The sequence below is a fragment of the Vigna unguiculata genome, chromosome 10 (genome assembly GCF_037176805.1).
Source record: "Vigna unguiculata cultivar grain cowpea cultivar isolate G323 ecotype 2 chromosome 10, ASM3717680v1, whole genome shotgun sequence".
Taxonomy (NCBI): Eukaryota; Viridiplantae; Streptophyta; class Magnoliopsida; order Fabales; family Fabaceae; genus Vigna; species Vigna unguiculata.
The window spans coordinates 19,620,775-19,631,593 of NC_140801.1; the positions used below are offsets into that span (position 1 = coordinate 19,620,775).

Here is a 10,819-nt window from a genome sequence, read left to right on the forward strand (position 1 = left end):
TTAATTCTTTTAATATACATACTGGTTACACATGTAATAATATTAAATATAATTAAAATCTTAAAATTCTAATTTTTAATATTTTTATTTTATCATTTATTTAAATTTTATATTTATAATAAAAAAAATACATTTTGAAATGCCCGTGCGTTGCACGGGAATAAAAACTAGTAAAAGTCTCATTGTAATTTTTTATAATAATAATGTCTATTTTTAATTTGTTGACATAATTTCACGAAACATAATAATTTTAATATTTAATTATATGTTGGGCATATGAAATTGTGTGAGTGTGTTATGTAACACCCCTCTTAATCAAGAGGGCTGTGTCAGGTCTGCAGTCCAATACACCCCAACCTCTCGCCCCAAGTGTCCCCCCACTTCGCAAGGCAGGTTGTTGTCAGTGGGTATCGAACCCCAAACCTGACCTTTAACACCGTCTCAACAAGAGAGATGTCACCAGTTGCGCTTGTAACATCCCAATTTCAGCAGCTTAAAACTAATAAAAATAGGGAGTTTCATCATAGTTCCAAAACAGATAATCCAGTGTACCCAATATATTAATACAGTCTTACAAAAGGTATGACTATAAAAATATATCACTTATACACTTAAACTAAACTAATAAACTCTGTACTACTGACCACTGCTAAAGCTCCCACTGGAAACCTCCTCTTCAACACTAACACGATGGCTCTTCATCCTCCAGAAGTGCCTTTGACACTGCAACCACATCTGCTCCCACCGAATAGGTGATCATCGCAAAAGGAAACATACAACACAAGACAGGAACACAAAACGCAAGGGTAAGCTAATCTGATTAAGGAATCATGCAGTTCAATTATAAACAGAAACCACGCAATCTTTCTCATTATCACCAGAATCATATAGACCACCACAACACATTTACATGACTCTAGACTCAATATCCGGATTATGTAAGCGACATCGGATCTCTTGGTGGCTTGCACCTGCGATGGTTCCCAAACTCTGCAGAGTTTGGACACAAGGGGTTATCACCCAACCACTCCCAGGGTAAGTCCCATCACCTCTATGGCGGATCGGGTCCATAGACCAGGACCTCCTGCTACTCCCCCCGACGTAATCCATCATACTCTACATGAGTCTTAATGGTTACTAGGAGCGTCAGGATACCAACCAAAACTGAGTCCTTATGTCCTTACACACACTAAAACATTCCTCTTAGAATTTCCCTTGAAATCCTAGTTCAACCACTTCTTCTTATATTCCAACTTCATGCAATTTCACCGCACATATTACCAGTCATAACAATTCATGCATATCATAACTAAGTTCATATTTTAACATTCAAACATAGCTTCATCCATTAGAAACAAAGAAATAACACTCAACTGCAGGGTTTCTCGCCCAAGCTTTTTGAAGGTCTCTCCTAGGCAAAAAGGCTCTCTCGCTTAGGCGAGTCATTCTCGCCTGAGCGAGGCTCAAAATAGAGAACAACCCAAACTCTTGGCGAATTCTCGCTCAGGCTAAGTTGTCTCGCTTAGACGAGAGTGACTCTCGCTCAAGCGAGACTGGCTCGCCTAGGCGAGATCTTCGCGCAGAAACAGGGGATGAGTTTCTGGTGTTTTCGCTCAGGCGAGAGCTGCTCGCTTAGGCGAAAATACCTGATTCCCAATCTGTTCTCACATGCAACAGTAAAGAAATCTAGCACAATCCAAACATACACTCAATTACACAATTCAAGCACTCATACAACAATCAATCATGCAATTCAAAGTCATCAGAATGATTTCTAGATGAAATTCAAGTAAAACAGTTAGCTTCCCTTACCTGTTATCCTGTTTAGACAACTTTATAAACGTCAACGCCTTAAAAACGTCAACACCTCTAACTCCACAGGATGCTCTATGCGAACAGAGAAACTGATCGGTCCAATTTGAAGAGCTCGCCGAGAGGATCAATCCTACGGTCTCGGTTCTTCAATCAGACGACCAGAGAGACAGAACCTCTAGAGAGAAGTCAAAGAACTCTAGAAAAGTGGTTTCTAGAGAGATGGTGTGTTTTCAATCAGACGAACAGAGAGACAGAACCTCTAGAGAGAAGTCAGAGAACTCTAGAAAAGTGGTTTCTAGAGAGATGGTGTGTTTTAAAATAATGAAACTCGTTTATAACAATTCTATTTATACTAAAATCAAGTCTCACTATTTTTAAACCACTATCACTTTTAAAACGCCATTTTCTAGGGTCTTACATTTTTACTATTTTTAAACCACTATCACTTTTAAAACGCCATTTTCTAGGGTCTTACATTTTTTTTGTAACACCCCTCTTAATCAAGAGGGCCGTGTCAGGTCTGCAGACCAATACACCCCAACCCCTCGCCCCAAGTGTCCCCCCACTTCGCAAGGCAGGTTGTTGTCAGTGGGTATCGAACCCCTAACCTGACCTTTAACACCCTCTCAACAAGAGAGATGTCAAGTGGGGGGACACTTGGGGCGAGGAGTTGGGGTGTATTGGGCTGCAGACCTGACACGGCCCTCTTGATTAAGAGGGGTGTTACATGTTATCTATATCTAAATCAATTAAATGAAGCTAAAAAATGTAAATGATAAATTTCTAGTTTTTTTATATATTAGTTTAGTTTTATTTTTTATAAATTAAAATATCTATAATCCTAATTTTTAAATTATGAAACCAAAAACATTTGAGCATATAAAGTTGGAAAAAATAACAAATATTTTAAGAAGGTAAAAAACATTACATATATCTATATCGTTATACATATAAGAGATACATACTTTTATATCTATTTTTTTTAATTAAATAGTTTTATCTTTAATAAATAAAATTACTTTTTTTAATTTATTAAAATGAATAATTGAATGTCGTTTACTAAAAAAATAAGTACATTATTGTCGTATCTAACAATGCTCGATCAATTATTTTCAACATTATTACAAAAAACATAATTTTTATATTATATTATTTTGATAGGTTGTCAAGTACGATCTGACCAAATCTAAATTTAATCTAGTCTATCTTGATCTTTGATTTAATCTAACTAAAAATTTGAATTGAAAATTTAGATTAAATTATTCATATCTAAAAATCTTGATTTAAAGAATAAATATCTGATCCATATAATATATAAAATTTGGATTAGAGTGAAATTTAAATCCATCAAAATAAATTTGATATTTAATAAAATGAATTTTAAATTAGTTGGATGGGAGCAGGAAATAAAAAAGATTTATTTTTTTGGCCAAACCTACGAGTTCGATAGTGTTTATAAGGCATTTCACTGAGAGTAGTTCATCATATTTTCTCTTCCTAAAGTTTCATTTCGAAGGTTGTCATTTGTGTATTTGATCGTGATTCTTATAGTCCCCTGTATATGGATTAATTCGGTAGTTCTTTTGTGAATCGATACTTCTTGAACGCATTCAAAGGTGTGGTCGCGATGACTTGTGCGAGGGGTAATGTTCCTGAGACTGTGATTGCCTTCATTGTCGATCGATATCTATCTCGCAACCAATTCTCCCAAACGCAGGCCACCTTTCGCAACGAAGCTTCGATACTCCTCGCCGATTCACCAGCAAACGAGGTACTCACGCTAATCTTTCAATCTTTTTGTTTTTATCATGTTTCTTTCAATTTTTCACAAGATGAGTTGGCTTTCAAAGAATTTGTTGACTTTGGAGGGGATTGTGGATCAGTATATATATATGAAGAAACAGAACAATTTGCTGGATAAAGAAAATGTCATGTTGATGCAAGAGAAACACAGAATCCAAATGTTGTTGCAAGATTTGCAGAATGTTGTTGACAGTTTCAATGCAAGATCATCACCCTTGTCCAATGCCGCAGCCATGATTCAAAATTCCGCGGTTCTGCCTCCAATGCAAAATTCTAAAAGAAATATTCCAGGTAGTCACTTTTTCTTGTTGTTGATGAATTAGGATATGGTTATTGTTGATTTTTTTTTTTTTCATTTGAGTTCTTTCCATCTTTAACGTATGGATTTATTTTTTCCTATTTTTTGTTAGTTGTGCCTACTGGCATCGTTTTTCCTATGCAAAACACAATGTCAGTGACACCTACACCCATGGACAATATAAGCTTGTCATCACCTATGATCAGAATGCTTGACAAAAAGAGGAAAGATATTCCAACAGTAGATGAGTGTAAAGTTGCAAAGAAACCACGTGGTAGACCACCTGGTAGTAAAAATCAAGTCAAAGGTATATAATTCTTTATCATTCTATAAAAGGTATACACAGTTTTCATATGCAATCAATTATTTTTTTACATACTTTATGCTCATTTATAGGTATAAACACATTGCTACCATCTCCTAGTAACAAAGTAGATTTTGGATCCTCTTCTACGTCAACTCAGTCACTGGTAGGGAATTCTGCTCTCCGAGGATCACTGATTTCAGCTAATTCAGTTTCCAGAACACTCCCCATAACCCATTCAATTCAATCTGATGCACACGTGTCCCTATCTGTATCTTCTGATGTAGCCCAGACCACTGAGATTTCTCCTACTGCAGCCTGTAATGGGGAAGTCATTACTCCTTGTTACAATGTGATTTCAGCCAATGGAGTTATGGTTCAACCTGAAAAGCAAATGGTTTACAGAGAAGACAATAATGACATTTCTCCCATTGAGCCACATAGTGATCAAACAAATAACGGGGATTCATACAAGACAAGTACAGGGACATTGGACAAGCCACTTGGAATTCCTACTTCTCAGTCTGAGTCTGACAAGGACAGAGACATTTGGGCACAACTAGGATTGGACGACATTGATTTTTCATCCTCTGAAGAAGATGACTCATTCACTAAAATGATAAGAGATATAGAAATCATGAATGAAAATGCTTCTGACCAACTAGCTTAAGTGTATGTTTTAATTTGAAATCATTTTTGTAATTTAGTGTTTCCATCTCACATTCGCATTCTTTTGACATAGTGGACCTGTAGTCGCTCTAAATATGGGATTTGCAGTTTCCAGTAGGAACAAGTCAATTAAAAACTCCATTTGAAATACTGTAGTGAAAGTTTATGTTAATAAATTAAATTTCAGATTTTGCTCCAAGCCGTTAATAGTGTATTGTTGTTTTCTTTCAAGAATAGAACTAGAGTTTACTTTCTCATGTGTGACTTTGGTAGATGTTTATAGTTAAAAAAACTATTCAACAATAGATTCCAATTTTGTACAACTAAAAGAATAAAAAAAAATATTATTCTCTCCAACAATTTGATAAAATTAATCTTATAATGATAAGCCTTGTAACCATTAAGTCAATTTCAAAATACATCGATATTGGTCCTAATAATTTTGGACACAATGTAGGAATCACATAATCTAATGAAAGTCGGTTATGTTGCTCTTATTGTTTTAGTGTTGCAAAGTCCTAATACAAGTGTTAATTTTTTAAAATTATAATTCTGTTGTATAGTTTTGTGATTTTAGTTTGTAATTGTTTTGAAACTATATTGACATTTCAATTAAAATTTGATAAAATTTTTAATGTGATTTGTTATGCCTATTCATTGCAGTATGTTTTTCATTTACTTTTTATGTATAATTTAATAATAACAAATTAATGTATTGAAATATGTATCATAGTTTACAAATTGGATTTTTGTATTATTTTAAATAAATAAATCTAAATATTTAAAAGGATTAAGGTAGTCATGAAAAAATAATTAATTGATTAAGTTACAATTTTTCATATTTTACATCTTTGTTTCAAATTTATAAATTTAATACTTGTTTGAATTATAAAGATATTAAATATTGAGTCATTTTTTATATAAATAAATTATTAATTCCTCTTAATATATAGATTAACAATATCTTTTAAAATTTTATTATATAATATTTAATTAAGATATGCATGAGTTTGATTTTGAAAATTTGTATCTAAAGTATAAATAATTTGAATTTAATTTAATTCAAACTCGATCGGTCTAAATCTAAAAAAATGAATTCAAAATAAATACAAATCCTAAATGAAACTAATTTGGATATTATAATTATAGATATAAATATTTGGATTGCGTTACTGTACTTTAAATTCATATTTTCTGAAATAAAGTTTAAATTAAAGGATGACAGTCTTCTTTTGAATCTTAGGTGCTGTACTTTTGTGAAAATTTATTGTATAAGTGGACACTTGCAGAAAGTATTTATAACATGTATTATTTCGTTAAATGAATATAACTTTTGGCTACGTGATTGAACTATAAGTTATATTTAACAAAGAGAAACCTGCACGTGAGTAGTTATCTCTTGTTTCTTGAGCTTATAACCTGTTGAGAGTTTTTATTCAAATTTAAAAATGAGGTTGTGTTTGTAAGCCCAATTTATCTTGGTTTTACTTCATTCTTAAAGCTATTCAAGGGAAGCTAGGGCATGTTTAATCTTTTTAGCACTACTTAGAACAATATTATTAGTGTTCACCAAAGAATTTGAGATTCCTTAAAGAAGTTGACGGTAATAAAGTATTGATTTGAAAATGAAGTTTTAAACTTGGCTAATGTCTGCTTGCAAATTTTAAACGCCTCATGCTTCCCTCGTATATGTTCCTTAGTAGGTATTAATGTGATTGATAATATTCATTTCTTTATTGAAGTTATAACATATCCATAACCATTTTTGTTAAATGAATCCACCAATAGCTCATTTCAATCTCAATTCAGTTGCTATATTCACAAATGACTTTGCTGCTAAGGTATGCACATTTGTATTCCTTCTTTTCATTTTATTGTTATCAAATATCAGAAATAGCTTTTGGCAAGAGTCATAGAAATTTGACTTGTCATTCTCATGTTGATCCTGAAGCCGATTTCTATAATTTTGGAGTGCTGTTGCTTGAAATCATTTATGAAAAACTACCATATTGTGCAGAACATGGCCACATTACTGACTGGGTAAGTTTGAAAGAAAAACTTGATGTCATCTATGAGGTGATCAAATAATAGAACATATAGATTAAAAAGTACAACAAATTTTCTGTATGTGAAGAGCCCCTTTGTTAATATTGCCAATAGGACTCCTAAGGTATGACACTGTAGCTTCTTCTCATTGCTCTAATTATTTTCCTGCGGAAATATAACTAAGATCGATTGCAATTAATACAAAAATGCCCTGTAAACATTACAAAAAGGATATATTCTACTAATATTCTTTCTTTAAAGTTTTATACATTATACTTTGTCAAGTTAAAGCTTTATACATTCTACTAAAGGAATACAAAACATAAGTAACCAGTCCATAAAAACATACTTTTTTGTTACCACCATACCATTGTATTATTTTTTATGAACAATAAAGCTTTGCATCGAAAACATAAACAAAAACTTGTAGAGCACAAACACAGTAAAAAAAAGCAGAAAAAGAAATGTAGAAAAATAAATTAAAACCATTAAAATCACAAACACCTCTAATACAAATCAACAAAAGTTATATGTCTTCAATTGTCAGCAATTTTTTTCACGCAACAATAAAACAATGTAGATCTAAATTGACCTTTTTAGATATGAAAAGTATATAAGTAACATACCTTATATACCAATGACATTCATCTCATAATAAACTTAATGTCAAAATCTCATGAATTGTAGATAATGCCAGAGTGCATAATTATTCCAAAGAAACACTTATGTTGAGATTTTCGGTAAAATTTCAATTTCTACATATAAGCAATCACCAAATTCCAAATACATGCCAGTGATTTTTTAACTACATACAAACAAATTTGAAACAACGGTGTATCGTGTAAGACCCTATTTCTTTTTTCAGCCCTAAGGGTTAATGGGCTGCTCCTAAGTGGGCCTAAGGGTGGCCCAGGGTATATAAGCCTTAGGTCTGCCCTAAACCTAGGGTACCCTACACTTTCAGAGACACCCTGCCCTTGTTGGGAGCTGCAGCCGTCATCCCTTCCGCTAGGGTTTTGCCCTAAGGTCCTCTTCCTTCGAGCTCGAACTCAGTTCCTATTCACGTAAGTCACTCTTCAGCCCATGCTCTTCTCTTCATGGTTTGTGTTCTCTGTATCGTTAGGGATTGGTAATAACCCGCTCTTTTCTTCTGTTCTGCCGTTCAGTTCGGCCGCTAACCGCCCTAGGGGCAGTTCTACCTTCGCTGTGCGAGTTGGAGCATTTGCTAGCTTGGATCCCAGGTACGGGAAGTTAGGGTCCTTGCTTCGAGTCCTTCTTCGAAACTTTTGTGCTTTATTGTTAATTTTATGGATGGATCTGCCGTTTGAATGCGTGAGGGTTTTGTGCATGTGTGTTTTGGACGAAAACGTGGCTGGTACAGTGATGAACAGTGGCGAACCCTGTAAATCTCGCCCAAGCGAGTCAATCTCGCCTAGGCGAGATGAAACAGGGAGATCTCTGCACGAGATCTCGCCCAGGCGACTCGCTCACCTTTTGAGCGAGTGGGCCACTCGCTCAAGCGAGAGGGATCTCGCTTAAGCGAGATCCCGTAATGCCCCCACCCACCTTTTTGTGCTCTCGCCTAGGCGAGGGGAGGCTCGCCTGAGCGAGACATCTCGCCTGAGCGAGACCCCTCAGCCTGGGCGAGATGCTGGGCGAGGTTGCGCTGTGTTTTGGACTTTCGATGCTTCCCGTGTGATCTGTTTTGATTGGGCATGATTGTGTGATGATGTATACGTATATAATGGAGTATGAGATACATGTTTAGCATGAATCATGAATTGTGGATGATTGAGTTGGTATGTGGCTTAGCATGTGAAATGAATGATGGTTTGAAATTAAATGAAACAGGGTGTTGTCATGAGATGAGACCCTAGACACATTGGGGTGGTTGTTGATCAGAGGTATGGGATTGAGAGGTGATACATATGAGGGCTTAAATTCAAGGACTGACATGGAATTGAAAACATAATTTAATATTCCCTAAATTACTGATTTATGAACGTTGGTCCGTGTCAGCGTATAATTCCTTGGGGTCTCTAGGTGGGACCTCCGGGGTTGCGCTTCAGTGGTCGGGACGTAATTCCATGGCCCCTGTTAGTGGGTGTTCATGGTGGTGCCCCATCTGTATAACTAGGTAAGGATTCAAGGTAAGGTTGCATCCTGACGCTCTGAGGAGTCAGTTAGTCTCACTTAGAGCGGACTGACTCTTGTGGTGGGAGTAGCAGGAGGCCTGAAACTCATTAAGGGCTAACCTTGTGGTGGGAGAGATTTGATTTATTGTAACAACTGGTAATACATGGCTCAGGATCGAGCAGCTCAGGTTCGAGCAGGGGTACCCACACAAGTGCAAGCATCCGCTGAATCCGACCAAGTTATACGTATCCGGATGAGTCGAGTCGAGTCGTAGTGTAATGGATGAAGAGTCATAACATGCTTGGTTGCTATGTGGATATGAAATGATGAAAATATGTTTGACTGCTTGATGCATGTTGTTAGCTCTAGCTTACCCGTTTTTGTTGTATGTTTGTGATGTATGTGGCTGTTCTTCTTGCGATGATCATCAACTTGGGTTGATGGGAGCAGATGGGCGAGTTCCTCGTGGTCAGCAAGGGAGCGGTGATCCAGTAGCTTAGCCATCTGGGCTGGAGTCGTCTTCGTGTTTATTTAGGGCCACGGCCCATGTATTCCTTTCCGTATTTCTACGCTTCATTATACGTTGTATTCGTATTCAGCTATCCTGCTTTTGTTGGCATCGTGGTGTGCCTAGTTTCGTATGGGTTGTGTTAGGGACCCCAAGTTTTACTCTGCAGTACTATTATCGCGTGACGTTTCCTTTAATTTAGATTATTAATTAAATGGGACGTTACATTTATGGTATCAGAGCGGTCGTTCCTTAGGTCTGTGGACTTGGATGTCCGCTTAGCTTTCTCTGTGTCTTCTGAGTAGTCCTAGTTAAATTCTTGCCTTTATCGAGTCTAACCAAGTGATTTTCTCTGTGCCAGTGGATTATGGCACCTCCTCGCCGAACTTCTCAGTCATCCCAGGGAGACACATCAGATATCGCCAGAGCTATGGAGGCGATGGTAGCAGCGATGACGCAGCAGAGTGCTGTGATGATGCAACAGCATGAGGCATCCATGCAGCGACAGGCGGCGTCGCTCGAGCAGCAGCAGGCAGTGATGCAGCAGATGGAGGCTGCAAGGGTAGCTGCTGAGGATGCTCATAGGCAGCATATGGAGGCCCTCCGCCAGATGGAGGAGAGCAGGACGACGACACCTGTGTTTGGTCCTGAGCCACGACCTGTGGTCAGGGAATGGAGCTTGGAGGATTTTCTGAAGCACCACCCGGCGAAGTTTGATGGGAAGGCTAGTCCTGACGCCGCAGACCAATGGCTGAAGGACCTGGAGCGCATCTACGACGCCAAGATGTGCCCGGTGGAGGACAGGTTGGCGTTCTCAGTTTATATGCTCACGGGAGAGGCAGAGCATTGGTGGAGCAGTACCAGATCCATCCTGGAGGAGAGGGATGAGCCAGTATCATGGGAAACCTTCAGGGAGAAATTCCTCTCCGAGTACTTTCCAGACAGCATCCGGTACGCTAAGGAGGTGGAGTTCCTCCAGTTGACTCAGGGAGGGAAGACTGTCACGGAGTATGCTGAGAGGTTTAAACACCTCAGCCGTTTCTACACGTTGCCGCTTGACGAGGAGTGGAGATGCCGTAAGTTTGAGAACGGCCTCAGAGGGGACATTCGCTTGATGGTGGCACCCCTGTCCATCAAGGACTTTGCGGCTCTGGTAGAGAAGGCCAGAGTGATGGAGAAGATGAAGCGCGAGGTGGAAGGCCAGCGCCCACCGCAGTCACAGCCGCCTCAGAGGATCGGT

At 37.5% G+C, this 10,819-nt stretch overlaps 1 long non-coding RNA gene across 1 annotated transcript; it reads right to left on the reverse strand.

Annotated features, from left to right (window-relative positions):
* Positions 1 to 516: 516 nt before the first annotated feature.
* On the reverse strand, positions 517 to 2,028 carry LOC146882298 (uncharacterized). The gene is made up of 2 exons (XR_014985054.1): positions 1,813 to 2,028; positions 517 to 735 (listed from the first exon to the last, which is right to left on the reverse strand). It is a non-coding gene; the product is annotated as an uncharacterized LOC146882298 (long non-coding RNA).
* Positions 2,029 to 10,819: the final 8,791 nt, after the last annotated feature.